Source organism: Myodes glareolus, chromosome 8, assembly GCF_982192425.1.
Source record: "Myodes glareolus chromosome 8, mMyoGla1.1, whole genome shotgun sequence".
In the NCBI taxonomy this organism is placed as follows: domain Eukaryota; kingdom Metazoa; phylum Chordata; class Mammalia; order Rodentia; family Cricetidae; genus Myodes; species Myodes glareolus.
The window spans coordinates 60,858,078-60,875,404 of record NC_142033.1 but is presented as its reverse complement, the minus strand read 5'-3'; the positions used below and the strand labels follow the sequence as shown (position 1 = coordinate 60,875,404).

Genomic DNA, 17,327 nt, shown 5'->3' with positions numbered 1-17,327 from the left:
TATAGAGAACGAAACAGACTGACCTTGAACTCAGAGATCTTCCTGCCTCTGCCTCCTAAGCACTGGAATTGAAGGTATGTGTCATCACCCCAGCTCAATAGATATATTTTAAGAAAAATAAAGAGAATAAATTTAACTAACATGTAGTGATCACAGATAATTCATGGTTATATAACTTTTCTTGGGGTGGCATGATCAAATATCCATTCATCCAAGATCAAGCAATAACAGACAAAAGAAATAACTCCACCCAAAAATGCATAATAGTGTTACTGTGTGTGTGTGTGTGTGAGAGAGAGAGAGAGAGACAGACAGACAGACAGACAGACAGAGAGACAGACAGAGAGAGAGAGAGAGAGAGAGAGAGAGAGAGAGAGAGAGAGAGAGAGAGATTGAAATACAAATACAAAGATTTAAGTATGGAATGATTTTGACCTTACTTGAAGTTATCTTCAGGAGAAATACTGAATCTTTAGAGAAAGAAATGACCCTGTCCTGATGCAATTTTGTTAATTATCCAAGAACCTCCCTGTAACTTTTATGTTTACTGATGTGCCAGATTACCACAGTTCCCTTGCTAATTGAGGTGAGTTCTCTATTCTCAGTCTTTGCTCAGGGTTTTTTTTTATCACCTATAGGTTGAACTATAGTTATTACATACCCTTCAGTCGATACTAAATGATTGTGAACCTTACGATGACACATACTTCTCTGATTATGCTGTGTAAAACATCCTGGTACAACAAGCTCTTTATCATGAGTGAGGTCAAGGATTAGATTAATAATGAGTTTAGATAAAATAACAACAACAATAATAAGAGTAATAGTGGGGAATCTTTTATTGTTTAAAAGGTCGTGCTGTCAAATATTCTGTAACCATCTGCAAGGATTAGGGCTTCACTTTCTAACAAATTTTTCCACTGATTATGATGATGGTAATCAATAATAAGGGCCACTTAAATAGCACAAATAAGAGTCATGAAATGGATAAGGGAGCATCCAGGCTGCCATTTGTGTGTTCCTTCACCCATTCAATGAACTTTTACTAATATTTTACCAAACACTGGGCACTAAGCTAGGCAGTGATAAGCAAGCTAGATGTGGTTTTCCTAGTGTTCTGAGTTTTTCAATTGTACATGAAATTGTCACACAGAATAATAATCACAAAGACCAAAAAGTCCTATGCCAAGAGCTAATAGAAATAATAGCCAACATGGAGTGGGATGTGATACAGATTTGGAGGGAAAAGAGGATTTATTCAGGCTGTAATCAATGACTAAGATTACTATGATCAGGAACTAAAAATGTGTGTGTGTGTGTGTGTGTGTGTGTGTGTGTGTGTGTATGTGTTAGGGGCCCCTTTAAGAGAAAGGATGACTTCTAGGGACATTCAGAGAGTGAACACCAGTGCTTATGAAATGACTCAGCATAAAAGGGATGTAACGCTTTCTGTGGTCACGGATGGACTGGAATCTTCAGACCCGGCTCGTGGCTCCTCACATCTTCCCTTTGACCTGGCAGTCACCAGCATTCCAGCAGCAAACCGCTCCACATCCTGAGTCCTGGAGTGCAGATGACACAGAACAATCAGAAACCATCCCTTCATGGGCAGATAATCTGAGCAGGAAGAGAACCCTGGAAGTTGAAGCCGTTAAAGCTCCATGGTCACTCATTGTCACAACATGAGGAGAGCAGTGGCTGCCAAGTGTGGTCCTCAGATCCTGTCGACTCTTGTGCACTCTCAGACCTTTTGTGAGTCAAAACTACTCTCGTGATGATGCTGAGACACATTGACATTCGTGGCAGAGAACTGTGACATTAGTGACATTTATATTAGTGGCAGAGAACTAACTGTTGGCCCTTACATGTGTCAAAACAGCAACAACTGTTGTAGGAGGCTGCTTGTTTTGTTCCCGGCTGCTCAGCCCCAGAATAATCACACAGAAACTATATCAATTAAATCACTGCTTGGTCCATTAGCTCTAACTTCTTATTGGCTAACTCTTGTATATTAATTTAACCCATCTCTGTTAATCTATGCATCACCATGAGGTCGTGGCCTACCAGCAAAGTTCAACGTGTCTGTCTCTGGTGGAGGCTCCATGGCTTCTTTCTTACTCCGCCTCCTTTCTCCCAGCATTCAGTTTAGTTTTCCCCACCTAGCTCTGTTCCCCTATAGCTTGCTACAGGCCCAAAGCAGTTCCTTTATTAACCAATGATATTCATAACATACAGCTGGGAATCCCACATTAAACAACAAACTGTATTTAGCACCATTGCCTTCTTCATCCTTCTCGGTGACAGTTCCAACAAAAGCGTCTTTATTTCATCCATTAAAGAGGAACAAAAAATGACAACTTTGACTAATGAAAAAAAATATTGATTCTTTGGGAATTTTACATCTTGCATTCCAACTCATTTCCCAGTTTCTTGGTATCCACCCTTCACCCTTGAAGCTTACCCACCCCAAAGGAAAACTTAAAAAAAAATGAATTTTTTTTAAAAATGAGAAATTAAAAATAATATAAAAAACAAACAAGAATATTATTTTAAAAACAAACAAAGAACAATTCCTCCATCATTCCTGCCTTCTTGCTCTTCATTCATCTTAGCGGCCCTGGGAGATGCTGCTTCTCGTGCAGTAGTTGATCCTATTGTCCAGACAGCTCTGCTTGCAAATGTTCACTGTGAAATGAGCTGGTGGCCTGGTTCAAGTCCTCCGGCTTCTGGTGCACCGGCAATACTGAACCCTCACCAAAACTCCTCTCATAACCCGCTGTTACCCTCTTCATGGAGATCCTGCGGAGGACCAGTCTCTTCACATCCTCCAGCAGATCACAGACGGGGTTGATGCTGGAGAGTAGCAACTCAGAGCCCTGAAGATGTGCATAGGTGGTGGGTGAGTTGGTCAGTCCAGCCCACTGGGTTGTACCACGGCTCCTCAGTCAGGCTAGGGGCAGAGCCAGTTCTCCCATGCCTATAGTGAGGGGCAGAACCAGCCTTCTCAAGTGTAGGAGGGGAAGCTCTCCTATAATGGACAGGACCAGCCTTCCCAGGTCAGAATCATTGTGGTCACTATCCTAGGGTCTGCAAGGTGGTGGGGTCAGCTCTCCAGTGAGGTGTGGGACCAGCTCAGTACTCAGTATGGCCCTCACACTTTTTTATTTTTTTTATTTTTTTGCCTACTACTCTACGCAGATCTCCGGTGGACGGTGGGAGATTGTGTGTGGGTCATTCTGCAGGCCGCCGGGCAATCGAACTGGGCCCAGAATTTAATCCGGGTCCTCGGGGGGGAGGGGGGGAGCGGTCGGGCGCTCTACCCCCTGAGCCGTCTCTCCGGCTGGCCCTCACACTTTGCATGGGTCTCTGTGATAACACAGGCAACAGAAACCAACAAAGATGGAGCAGAACCTTAGACCCAGACATGGCCAACAGTAGCAGTTTGGGCCCAGGAGTCATCATGGCCCCAGGTGGCAGCACAGGCCTCTCAGATCAGCACAACCCAGCAGCAGCATGGTCACCAGACTCCAGCATGGCCCAGGTGGCAGCCCAGATCCCGGACACCTGTTAGGCCTTCATTGGTAACAGACTCTATGATATCAACACAGACCCTGGCTATGGCAGGGCCATGGACCCAGACATGGCCTAGGCTGCAACTCAGGCCCAGACATCACCATTGTCCAGAGTGGCAGCACAGGACACTCAAATCTGTAGGCCCCAGTGGCAGCATGACCCCCGGGCACAAATATGGCCTCAGGTGTTGGCCCAGACCCCAGGCATCTGCACAGCTTCGGTGGTAACAGGAGCCAAGGACATCAATGTAGACCCTGGCTACAGTCGGGCCACAGACCCAGACATGGCCCTTTCAGTAGCTTGGTCTGGATGATACCACAGCACCAGATGGTAGTGCATACCACTCTGATAGGCATGGCCCCAGCAGTGGCTCATCCCTCAGATCCCAGCATGGCCATAGAAGTCGGACATCCTTGTGACCTTTGGTGGCACCACAGGCCATGGACATTAACACAGACCCTGGCCGCAGTAGGGTCACGGACCCTCAGGGCCCTGATGTCTCTACAGTCCCAATGGCAGCACAGGCCACTCAGATCAGCATCACCCTGGCTGCAGGGTGGCCAAGGTGGTGGCCAAGGTGGTGGCTCTGACTCTAGGCATTCACACAGCTTCAGTCATAGCAGGTGCCATGGAGATCAATACAAACCCTGGCTGTGGCAGGGCTACGTTGATTCTTAAAACAAAGTTCTCACTGCATATCAAAGGACTCTGGTTTGTCTTCATGAACACTACTGGGACCATGTGACTGCAAGACAAATTAGCCACGTTTTCATTTAAAAACTATTTTCTTATTTGAGAGGGCCCACTGACAAATGGTGATTATTTGAAATTAATCATTTGAAAATGTTTTCTTACCAATGATAAACTACAGATTCTTGGGTAATTTGGGAAAAATTACTCCTGCCACTCTGAGCCTAGTAACTCCAAAAACTTAATTTTTAAAATTATATCAGTTGTAGCATAAATGGATATTGTCTTAGCTAGGGTTTCTATTGCTGCAACAAAACACCATGAGCAAAAAATAAGTTGTAAAGGGTTTATTTGGCTTACACTTCCATATTGCTGTTCATTATTGAAGGAAGTCAGGACAGGAACTCAAACAGGGCAGGAGCCTGGAGACAGAAGCTGATATAGAAGTATGGAGAGGTGCTGCTTGCTGGCTTGCTCATCATGGCTACTCAGCCTGATTTCTTTATAGAACCGAGGCCCACCAGCCCAGGGATGGCACCACCCAGAATGAGATGGGCCTTCCCGCATTGATCACTAATTGAGAAAATGCCTTACAGCTGGATCTCATGGAGGCATTTCCTCAACTGAGGCTCCTTCCTCTGATGACTCTAATTTGTGTCAACTTGACACACAAAACCAGCCAGTACAGACATAGTATGTTTGTTGTAGAAAGAAGCATAGCAATATTAAAATATCTGTGTAACTCAATGAACCAACATTTTCTAAATGAGCAATGAAAAATATCAAAGTCATTAGTGGGCAAAAAGCATAATCAAAGTATCAGATAGACTTATGGATTTTAGTTTCAGAGTCCACACTGTATTAGTCTGTTTTCTATTACTATAATAAAATATTTTATACAAGCTAATTTTATAAAGAAAAGAGTTCTGTTTCACTTATAGCTCTGGGAGGTCGCAGGGGCATGGCTTCTACATCACCTCAATTCAGCTCTGGCAAAGACCTCAAGATGAGTAGCAGAGGACATGCAAGGTGGAGAGGTCAAATCCCAAACAGGAATCCAGCAAGACTCGTGGTAATCTTCAGTTTTCTTCTTGAGCACTTACTCCAATAAAGCAGCACTCCTCGGTGACTGACACTCCACCTCCAAGGTTCCTTCATCTTCCGTATTCCCACACTGGAAGCTAACCCAGTACATGAATCTTTTGTTGACAGTCTATCTCTTTTGCGTCATCTCTTTTGCCTTGCTATCAACCTTATGGACGCTATCACTGTGGCCTTGCGTTGGATCTACAGCATGATGGGGAGGGGAGACGACACACTCCACAATCAAAACAAAACTCTCACTTGTTGAGTTTTGATGTGTCATCAGAGAAAGAGTCCACACTTACCTAATGGGCTATTAATATCCTCCTCCATTTATAGCCACATGTCTGTGAGGACCTAGAGATTTCTTACATAAACGTCAAGCTGAACAACCAACCCCAACAGATTGGAGAGAGGCTACGAGAAGCCATCTGTCTCCTATCATCAGACATGAAAAGTTTTGCAAAAATGAGCACTACTATTCCTCAAACACCTTTTGTGTTGAAAATGTGCTTTTTTCCCCCAATATTACTTAGCATGTAACAGGTTTAACTCCTTTAAGGTATTAGCTTTAAAACATTTTTTAAATGCCTTGGTTCTACTTTCCTATATAACAAATACCAATAAATTCAATGTACTAATAGCTAAGTAGAAGCTCTTTGGGGTCTTTAAGAATATAAATGGACCTCAAGACACATATTTGAGAGTCGTTGCTGTACCCTGACTGTGTTAGTAAGAGCCTAAAGAGACTTTACATAAAGCCTAAGGAGAAACTTTGGATAGAAACTTGAACAGGAAAAGTTTGACACAAACACTTATTAACCACAAGAGAGTAAGTATAAAGATGTAAAATGAGTGCCAAATATTACTTGAAAGCCAAGAAAAAGTACCCAAGGAAGGACAGGCTTCGAAGCAGGGTTCTTCCTCAAGGCTAGGATTTGGATGTCATTAGAACATGCGAGGTTGAGGCCCTCCAGACAGCAGAAGGGCCTTGAAATACCTGATGGAGGTAAACAGAAAATCTCCCTAGACTATGCGTGGTGCAGGGTTGATGCTCTGCCATTGAGAGAACTGTGGGCTGGGAGTGCATGGTTCTTCCTTTCTCCTGCAATGTTTCTCCTGCGCCCTCTACTGACGAAGTTTAAGTTTGCTGCAAAGGAGAAAGGCTTTATACTTCCTTCTGAAAGGGTGAGTGTGCAAGTGAGAGAAACTGTACTCTGGGGGAAAAGAAAAGCAACTAAGCCTCTCAGCATACAGTGCACCTACTACTATTTCCAAAACCGTTCCAGGGAATCACAGTTTAGTAAACTGATCTTTGTGTGACATAGAAGATTGTCTCTCAGCCTCCTGTCTCTCTTACACTCATCCGTTATTACAGATTTTAACATACACGTTAAAATACACATCTGGAGAGGACCACCACATCAGGAAGGTGGTCAAGAGCCCAGAGCACGGTGCTGTGGGGGAGTTAATTCTACAGCACTCTTTGTGATAGTGCAGGAAGCAAAGGGATTGATGACTCAATGAGGGCAATTTAGCAAAATATATCAACAAGACATTGCATTCAGCGACAATATTGTGACTGTTTCCCCATTAGCCTAGATCTCTAGTCATGTGGGCTTTGAAAATGCCCAAATTGCACACATCTCCTGAGCTGGTGTATCCATGGCACAGAGTCAAATCCCCAAACTTCGAAAAAGACTGGCTGCTTGTCAAAGCTCACAGAAAGCTCCCAAGGTCTTGCTTGTCCTTCAAGTACTAGCTCAAGCACTGTATAGTCTCCTATTCGCCCAAGTCAGGATCGAATCTCTGCTTCCTCTGGACTCTGCATCTTTTGTCTGTTTACATCTCCCCTGGATCACTCCCCAGGGCTAACTTGTTTTGTCTGCCTGGCCCTTTCCCCATAGGCTGTGAGCATCTCAGGGGCAGGAAGGAAGCCTCATCCATCGCTGTGTCGCAAGAGCCATGCACAATGATTTGATGTGAACTAATCTCCCACCTGTATTTGTTGACCCAAATTAGTTAACATCAAGTGAACGCGAATCTTGTGCTTATCCCCTGCTTGCTGTGGGGTGGACCAACACACTTAGCTGGTTTTCACTGTGAGCAGCCTTCAAGGCATTTTGAAAACAGCGGTCTTCAGGGGCAATCACTTTGAAACAGGCAAAGTGCTCAGAATTTGTGAATCTGAAATGCAGGAAAATTAGAGGCTAATTCAAAACCCTGGAAAATAATCAGGTGTTACATAGTCCATCTGTTGTCACTTGTCTAAATGCAATGCTTCTTTTATCTTCCACTTTTAGTCTTGATTGTTCATTATTGAATACGGTACTATTTGGTAGACTCTTAAGATAGTAGCATGTAGGTACCAGAACTTCTTTCAAACCTCTGGAAGGATACACTGGTTAGGATCAACGAATGGGGTTGAAAGGTAGCCACAATGGTTCTTAAGTTTCAGTCCCTTAATTCCATCTGAGTTTATTTCTCATACTTAAAGAGTCAACTGTTTGTCAGGGCAGCTCTCCAGGGCTGTGATTCATGTGTCTCAGTGATGGAGATAACGCTCATATTAAGACTCTGACCTCTCAAGACAAAATTGAAGCACGTAGGGATGCTGAGTCTTTGTATCCTGTGCTTAGGCTCAGAAGTGACATTATATAAGCCATAGCACTGTGAGCAAAATCAGACACAGGCACGCAACTTTGCTTGCTTCAAGGAAGCTGAGAAGCATATTGCTCTATGGTCCAAGAAGAGAAGGAAGCCAGATTGGTGAGCTCTTAATGTACACTTAGAAAGGGTCACTCAGGTTTTATCAGTTAACGATGCACAAGTGATTCTCCCATGAGCCCACTCACTTGGATAGCAGTCCAGGACATGCACCTAACAGAAAGAAACAGGCAGAAGAAGCCGTTTGCTGTTCCCACTGAAAGCTCACCTGAGCAGAGGACCTAGGGCAGGCTCCCATATGTCCTGAAGCAGAAACCCTTGCACAGAGCAGAGGGGAGATGTAGACTCCCAACCTTTCTCACCCGTGACCTTATTTTTTAATTTTATTTCATCTCTTTTAAAAAAGATGTATTCATGTTCTGTGTGTGCACAACTGAATGTATGCATGTGCACCACATGCATGCAGTGATCATAGAGGCAAGAAGAGGGCATACCCCCTTTACCTGGATTGGCTGCCACCAATAGCTGGAGTTAAAGATGGCTGTAAGGTGCCTGATGCACCAAACTTAGGTCTTCGGCAAGAGCAATGGTGCTGTTAACCACTGACTTTTCTTTCCAGACTCTCATTTTTTTTTCTTTCTTTAAGTGGCTTACAAAGTAGAGATTTCCCTATGGCATTTTCGTGAGTACTTAGCTTTGGTTGACTCTCCTCCCACCCAGTCTGCTCCCATCCCTGCTGAAACCCTTCCAGTCATGGTATTTCCCCTTCCACACTCAAATCACATGTGTTCTGTTACCCTCCCTCATCTCCTCTGAAGGCTCTTTCTTCTGCTCTAACGGACCCTTAACCAGAAAACAAGGCAGAAGTCAACTCTGAGAGGTTTCAGTTCTCTCCCAACCTGTGAGAACACGGTCCGGGAATGGGGTTGCCTGAGGATTCTGAGTGCTTGTGAGAACGCTCCGAGAAAGCAAGACAAGAGTCTTGGGACCTCAGTCCTTCAAAACTTGGAATTGTTCTTGGAATGTGTTTTCATGTTCCTCTCAGGTGTAGTGGAAAGGAGTGATTTTAATTCAGATTATTCATTGTTGCTTGTTGTTTCAAAATCAGTGGTTTAAATGTCCTCTATATGCTCCACGAAAAAGAAAATTGTTCTTCCCATGCGTGGCTTGTCCTTGTGATTGTGCACAGCCTGAACTCGTAAGAACTTTGCTCATGTGACGTCTCTTAACCTTAGGAGTATAAATTGTCTGATGCTCTGTTTGCTACTGCATAAGACATCAGTCTGCTTCATTGGCTTAATTCTCCCAGGTCCCACTGCCTCTGGAGTGGTGACAAAAAGCAACTAGTTTTGTTTTTCTATTTGGTTAATAATATTATAACTCGGCATCTACAATAATTCTCTTAACAATTCCATAAATCCTTGAAAGAAATCTGAATGTTAAAAAAAAAAACCCAGCAGCTCGGGTACTCTTATATAACTACGGTGCTCCAAGTTTCATACTAAGTCCTCTTTGCGAAGATGGCTTCATTTTGTAACCTGTTGAGATTATTATTACTCCAGTTCAGTCAAGTAAACGGAGGCTCAAAGAGATAAGTCAAATGAGGTAGCCAGAGGTTATCTCAACCCCCCTCCCCTCTGTCCCACTCACAGGAAACCCCACACAATCACTTCACATCAAGTAGAACCTGCACAGGCTGACTGGCAGCTAGAGTTAGACTCTGTATTATGTGAGAAGTGTAACCAGGAAACCAGTCATCAGCATGACCACAGTTATAGTCACATCCTTTGTACGCTAGTCCTCATGCATTGGTGGGCTTGGTCACCACACCAACTTCATGTCCTAGTAACTCACTGATCAAAATGCAGCCTTGTCGCATGGTCCAGAAATGCACTTCCAGTCCATGATGAAATAAGCACTCAAAAAAATTCCCATAACAACTAAGGAAGTGTGTATATAAAATAGCTGTTATTTTGCTTGGTAAGTTGTAGAACACTGGTTCTTACTCTATTATAAAAAATGAAAACTTAAAAGAAAAATGCTAATGAATATCAGACAGCTAATAGAACTGAGGTAAACAGGAAGATAGTTCATCCATATGGCTGAAGCGACAGACCCTTAGCTTCAGATGAATGCTCATATAACTTTACATGATGTAACATGAAAAGGCCAGGCCTGCTTGTTGGGGTTTTAGTCCTGCCCGGCCCCCCAGCTGTTTAGTCCCAGAGAAAATAATCACACATAGATCTTCATAGGTTATAATGCTGATTGGCCCATTAGGTCAGGCTTCTTACTGGCTAACTCTCACATCTTGATTAACCCATTTTTCTGATCTATTTTAGCCATGAGGCTCTGTACCTTTTTCAGTGGGGCAGCTCACATCCTGCTGCTTTGGTGATCTGGACAGGAGTGAACTTCCTCCTCCCCAGAATTCTCTTGCTCTCCTTGCATCATTTCCACTTCCTGTCTGGGTTTCCCACCTACACCTCCTGCCTGGCCAATCAGCGTTTATTTAAAACATGACTGACAGAATACAGACAATTCTCCCACACCAACATGATCAGTTGTGGACAGCTATGGAAGAACAAAACTAAACGGAGACATTCAGGAGCCAGGGTGGTGGCAGCACACACCTTTAATCCCAGCACTTGGGAGGTAGAGGCAAGTGGATCTCTGTGAGTTCCAGGCCAGTCAGAGACACATAGTGAGACCCTGTCTGTAAAAGAAGAAAGAAAGAAAGAAAGAAAGAAAGAAAGAAAGAAAGAAAGAAAGAAAGAAAGAAAGAAGAGGGAAGCAGGGAAGAGGAGAGGAGACAGAGCTCTTAAAATTATGAGCAGAGAGGCCAGTTATAAATGATGCTTTCTAAGATTTTTAGTTGAGAAAAAACCCTCTCTCATCTTATATCTGATTTTATTCACATTGTCAAGTGCTACTGTACACAGCGTTCATATAAGCAGTGTAGGTTCATTGCTGCTGCTGCTGCTGCACCCAGTAAACTGCTTAGTTGACAGTGCTCCAGGACTCAGCGCAATGCCTTGCAGGCAGTCTCTCAGGAAGTATTTATTGAATGAATAAATGTGTAAGGAATGGGACAAAACAATTCCAAAACTGAAGCTGAACCCCTCTGAAGGGGAGACCTCCTTTCCCTTGAATATTACACTGTGGTGGCGAATGTTACATGTCAGTTTGACCTAGCCAGGGAAGCCAGGCATTCGGTCAATATTCCTCTGGGTATGTTCGCAATGGCATGTGTAGATGAGATGCATATCCGGAATGCACAGACGAAGTAAATCCGACGGTTCTCTCTGAAGTGCTGGGCCTCCCACCGTGCCCTGATGAGAATCCAACAGTGGAATAAGACAGGACTTGTGGCAGGCTGTGGGCTGGGGCATTGTCTCTTCCAGCTGGCAGATGTGGCTGAAACATTAGCTCTGCTTACGTTTCAATCCTGCAGCCTTGAGACTGAAACTCTCACTGGATCCTGGGCCTCCAGCTTCCCCATGGCGGATTCTATGCCTTTCAGTCTTCACAATCACATGAGCCAATTCCTTTCTCTATCCTGCTGGATATGTTTCACTGGGTCAGCCTGACTAGTTCCTAGCTACAAGACATATTTCCATCAAGACGGTAATGGAGATATTTACCCATCCAATGGAGGGGGGCACTGATGGACCCAATGTCAAAATGACTATGCAGATGATTACTGGGGAAAGCTGCTGGTTCATTTCCCATTTGCCCAGACTCAAAATAATCACACTGAAACTATATTAATTGCAATACTGTTTGGTCAATAGCTTAAGCATATTTCTAGCTAGCTCTTACATCTTAAATTAACCCATCTCTATTATTTTATATTTTACCACAGGCTCGTGGCCTACTGGCAAGGTTCCAGCTGGCAGCTAATGTCTTTCTTCTCTGGCATCTGCATGGCATCTCACTAGCTCTGCCTTCTTTCTCCCAGTATTCAGTTGAGGTTTCCTGCCTAGTTCTACTCTGCCCTATCACGGGCCAAAGCAGCTTCTTTATTCATTAACCAATAAAAGCAACACATACACAGAAGGACCTCCCACACCAGATGATTTAAAAAGAAGAAAAGAAAAATGAAAGAAAAAGTGTACTTCACTGAGCTGGCTGGGAACTGTGACTCTAAGTCACCCAGTGAAGATCTGTAGACTAGGCACATTAGTGTGTGTTGGGTTGGAGTGTGAGAAGGACTGGGAGAGAAAACCGAGGGTCATCCCAGGGTGCACTCCTTTTCTTGTTTTTCTTTCCCCTTTCTGATGCCAATTTTCAATTCCTACCCTCATTTTTACTGAAATAAAAGACTCATACTCCAAAGGACCATATTTCACTTATTATGAAGGAGCCCTTGTTGTTCAAAAGACTGAGTACAAGGGTTGGGCTGTCTGGCCCTTTCTGAGGGGCACTTTCAGACACTCAGCTCAAAATGTCTGCAGGGTCCCTGTTCACAAACAGCTAACTTCATCCCAGTTTAACCCTTCAGTCTAAGGACCATGAAGCACAACAATATCTTCTATTTAAGAAAGCTAAACTTTATTAAAAATTTTCCTTCTTCACTCAGTCATAAACTGTAAAGTGCTACCTACTCGGGGTTCTTTCTATGTAGCCAAGCTGTGCTGTCCTTGACTTGGGTGTGAAGGAACTTCCTCAATAATGAGTGTCTGCCAGCGAGCCATGCATGCCCTGGCATCATGATCAAGGTATGTTTGAACTCAGCCCTGAGTTTGGCAGGTAGTTTTCTCATTACAGTGAAGACCTTCCATCCCCATAACGTGAAACTGACTAGGTTGGGACTTCTGAGACAAGGGTTACAATGACCGTTTCCTCCAAACAACCAACTTGAAACAAATAACAGGGAAGAAATGGCCATGCGAATGGCATTTTTGAAGGGGAATGACGCTATATTTTCAAGAAGCATCAGAAAATAATCGAGCTTTCAGTTCCGCTGAGATATAAAATATCTGATACAGATCTGCAAGTGTAGGGGCAGGACTGGACACCTAAAAAACGGAAAGACAGTTAATAGCCATATGCATCTTCCCATATCTGATTCTCATACAATAATCAGGATTACAACATCCAATCTCATTTCTGTGTGAATGTTCTTATTGAAGCATATCCTTCACACAAACACCTTCATGAAAGAACAACTCAATCCATTTCCACTAAATAGATGCAACCTGGGCAAGAAATAAAAGTGTCAAAATCCGCTACTGCCTTGACCTCGATGCCTTCAAAAAGCTAATTTTGAAAATAGTTTTTCCAGCTTTTATACTTTTGACATTGGAAGGATGGCCAACTCTCCCCTCCCCTTTACCCAAAAGTCCACTGTGAATTTTCCCAAACTCCCCATGACAGTGTGTCAATCACTTTTCTTGTTACTGCTTAAGCAGATACCTGACAAAAAGGAGAAAATGTTTGCATGGGCTCACAGTTCCGGGGACAAGGCCCATGGAGATGAGAAGGCATGGCAGCAGTGGCAGCTCACAGCTTAGCTGCAGGAATTTCTCACATCTGAGCAGACCATATTGATGCCCGGCTGGTTTTCTCCTTTCTTCCTCTATATTCAGTCTGGGGCTCTGGTCCATGGCATGGAGTGATCACATGGGGGACAGGTCTTTCTCAGTCAGTTAGTCCTATCTGGAGATGCCCTCTGTTGGAATAAACCTTGAACAAACTCTGCCAGATGCTGATCAAGGAACTTTCCTTCCCTATGGCTGAAATCCCCGCCCCTGTGTTGACATTCCAGTCCCTTTCACCTCACTGCCATTGCTAAGCTCAGTTGCCCACTACGACCAGCATCCTGATAACTGGGCAAGGCATTTTCTAAAGATGGAACAGCCTTATCTGGACAGACAACTCCAGAAACTTCAGGCTGCACATAGCCTCAGAAGATACATTTAAAGTCCATTCTCCAACCCCTCTATAGAAACTCCAAGTATCCCCATTCCTTCTCAGCAGATACATCTCTACTACTGTGTTTGTCCCTTGCTGTCTGAAATAAATAGGCCTGTCTGCTAGAATCTGGCTGGTCTCTTTTCTGACTTCTGTCTCTTTAAGATGCCTCAAAAATCTAACGCCCTCACAGACACTGAGAGCAGGGCCTCACTGATGGCACAATCGTTTCTTACTCTAGGCAAGTTGCCATTCAGAATGAACCATCCTAGGCCGACATTTGGTCAACGCGAAACCCAACCAGTAAACTTTAAACGACAACATTCTATCCCAGGCCCTTGTAGTTTCATGACTATGTCATAATGGAAAATGCATGTAGCCCATCTCTAAGCCTCTCCCCAATCTTCACAGGGATGCACTGTAGGACCCTGTCTTAAACAAACAAACAAAGAAAACTGATGCTATAAAATGAGTTGGTCATTTAGAACTCTGCCAGAATTCATGTCACACATTTATTCCAGCACTGCAGTACTAAGGGATGGCACCGTCAGGAGGGACTTGGTCCTCATGAATAAAATGAGTGACATTACCAAAGGTTGGAGGAACCGCCTGAGTCCTTCATGCCCCTCTGTCTTCCACATGAAGACACACAGAAATGTTCACGCTTGGAGCAAAAAGCAGCACTTATGAGATACTCAAGTTCTGGCATCATGGCCATAGCATTCTAAGCTTCCAGAACTGTAAGAAATATGTCTCTATTGCTTATAAACTATTCAACCTTGAGTACCAGCTAGCTTACCTGCGCAGTTCACAAATCCATGCAACCTACGCCAAAAAAAAAAAAGATTCAACATTCATCTGTGGCTTAAACTTGATAGATGGCACAATACCATTGTCCCGAGAAGGTCATTTCCAAACCCAGCATGGTGTCTAATTGATGGGCTTAAAGTCAAGCTTGGTGAAAAGGAGCAAGGTTCCTTCATCATGCTGCCTGTTTTGTTGAGGACAGGCATGAACTCTCTCCACAAGTAAGTCTCTCTGTCTTCTGGCCCTCAGTTGTTATTTACTCTGAAAGGAAAGGAGGGGATAGAGATGGAGCCGGCAGGTTGCTTAGGGGTAGGTGTACAAACAGAGCATTCTGCTGGAACTTCAATACGGTATCTTCTTTACGATTCAACAAGCCTGGGAGGGAATAGCTAATGGCCCTCATTACAGATAAGAATATGAAAAGCAGACAGTGTGTTTTCAAAATGGCGGCAGCGATGGATGTGGATACCCCCAGCGGCACCAACAGCGGCGCGGGCAAGAAGCGCTTTGAAGTGAAAAAGTGGAATGCGGTAGCCCTCTGGGCCTGGGATATTGTAGTTGATAACTGTGCCATCTGCAGGAACCACATTATGGATCTTTGCATTGAATGTCAGGTCAACCAGGCGTCTGCTACTTCTGAAGAGTGTACTGTTGCGTGGGGAGTCTGTAATCATGCTTTTCATTTCCACTGCATCTCTCGATGGCTCAAAACGAGGCAGGTGTGTCCACTGGACAACAGAGAGTGGGAATTCCAAAAGTATGGGCACTAGAAAAGATGCTCCCTAAAGCTTACCCATGTGTTACTCGTGTAGCAACTCACCTTCCTGTTAATTATAAATTAGATAGAACCATGGTTTTTTCTTCTTTTGTCTTCGGTGTTTGCTGTCCCCACGGCCATATTGTATTTTGTGTCAAATAAAGTCGTTAAGTTCAAGAATGGTTGCTGTCTTATGTATGTGGAAAGAGTGACCTTGAGAAGGAACCTCTTCAATGCCAGATACAACCTCATCAGAACAGAGCTGTCCTGCGGGTGCATCATCACAAGGTCACAAGGAGCCTGTTAAAGTCTGGAACTGTGGGTCGCTTGCCTTTCTTCGCCAGACCACTGAATGAAGAAGGACATAGGGACTCAGCTCAGTCCTAGCCTGCTCCAGCCAGGTCTGTTCAGGCCCTCTCATGAGGGGCCTAGGATTGAGTAAATGGGCTCGGTGAGCTCTAAGACACTGCAGGGCAGTGCTAATTGTGTATGGCATGTTGCATTCTTTAGTTTAAACTTTTTTAAAAAATTGTACTATAATCTTGGCTGTCAGTAGAGTGGTTTTAAACTCGTTAAACATTGTTTGAACAAGTTGAGTATGTGCCTGTAATCCCATGAGTTTATGCCTGTAATCCCAGGCACTTGAGTATATGCCTGTAAACCTTGGTACTGGGATTCAGCAGAAAAGGATCCCTGGAGTCCAGGAGAACTTATTTCCAAAACAGACATTGCAGTTTGTGCGTTGGCCCATGTAGTAGGCATGTTTGCCCAGGCCCTGAGTTCAGTTACTGACAGGCCTAAATAAGTAAAAGAATGTTCAGCCGAGCAGTGGTGGCACAAGTTCAAGGCCAGCCTGGTCTAAAGAGTGGGTTCAAGACAGACTCTAGAGCTACACAGAGAAACCCTGTCGCAGTGGGGAAAATGTTCAAACTGAATTAACAAGAGCTCAAGTTTCCTTCAAACATGCTGGCCTTGAAAGGAGTTGCCATCCTGATGCTAAGTCAATGACTGACGTCTACTGAGAAACTCTGTTGGTGCTGTGGTTTTTAGCAGGTAATGGTTCTTGAAATCCTCCTGGGCAGTTTGCCTGCCTCCAGTGCAACTCCAAGTGAAAGCATTCTTTGACTTTAGTAAAGCCGTGCATGGTCAGATGAAGCAGATTTGAGGCTCTACCTGTCTCCTGTTGTCAGAAAAAGACTGCAAAAGTGTGGAACAATACTGTCATTTTTTTTGTTTTCAAAGTTAATTTTAATAATAAAAATGTTTATGTTAACGTGAAAAAAAAAAAGAATATGAAAAGCAGAGAGGTGATGTAACCTGGGGAACGTCACACAGAAACCTAAGGACATGAGATGTGAGCTCTGTCATCTATCTCACAGTGCAATTGTAGGTCTTGTTGTGGAATCTAAAGACCTCAAAGGCAGTAACCACCCAGAGAAACAATGCCAATCACATGGTTAATCTGTTAGTAAACATAGTTAATCAAGATCAGTTAGTAAACCTCTATGGTTCTCAATGCCAATCAGGTTGCCTCCCCAGCAGTTACATGTAAGGGATGTAGTAGGGGGAGTGGGTCTGCTTTTTGTCCCGGCCACCTGGCTAGCTTAACCCCCAAAATAATTACACAGAAACTGTATTCATTTAAACACTGCCTGGCCCATTATATCTAGCCTCTTCTTGGCTAACTCTTACATCTTGATCTAACCCATTTCTAGTAATCTGTGTTCACCATGAGGTCATGGCTTACCAGGAAAGATTCTAACCAGTCTCAGGTTGGAGCTTCATGGTGTCTGCCACACTGTCCTTCTTCCCAGCATTCAGTTTGGTCTACTCC

At 43.9% G+C, this 17,327-nt stretch overlaps 1 pseudogene; it reads left to right on the top strand.

Annotated features, from left to right (window-relative positions):
- Positions 1–15,165: 15,165 nt before the first annotated feature.
- LOC148121176 (E3 ubiquitin-protein ligase RBX1 pseudogene) lies at positions 15,166–15,673 on the top strand (annotated as a pseudogene).
- The last annotated feature ends 1,654 nt before the right edge of the window (positions 15,674–17,327 follow it).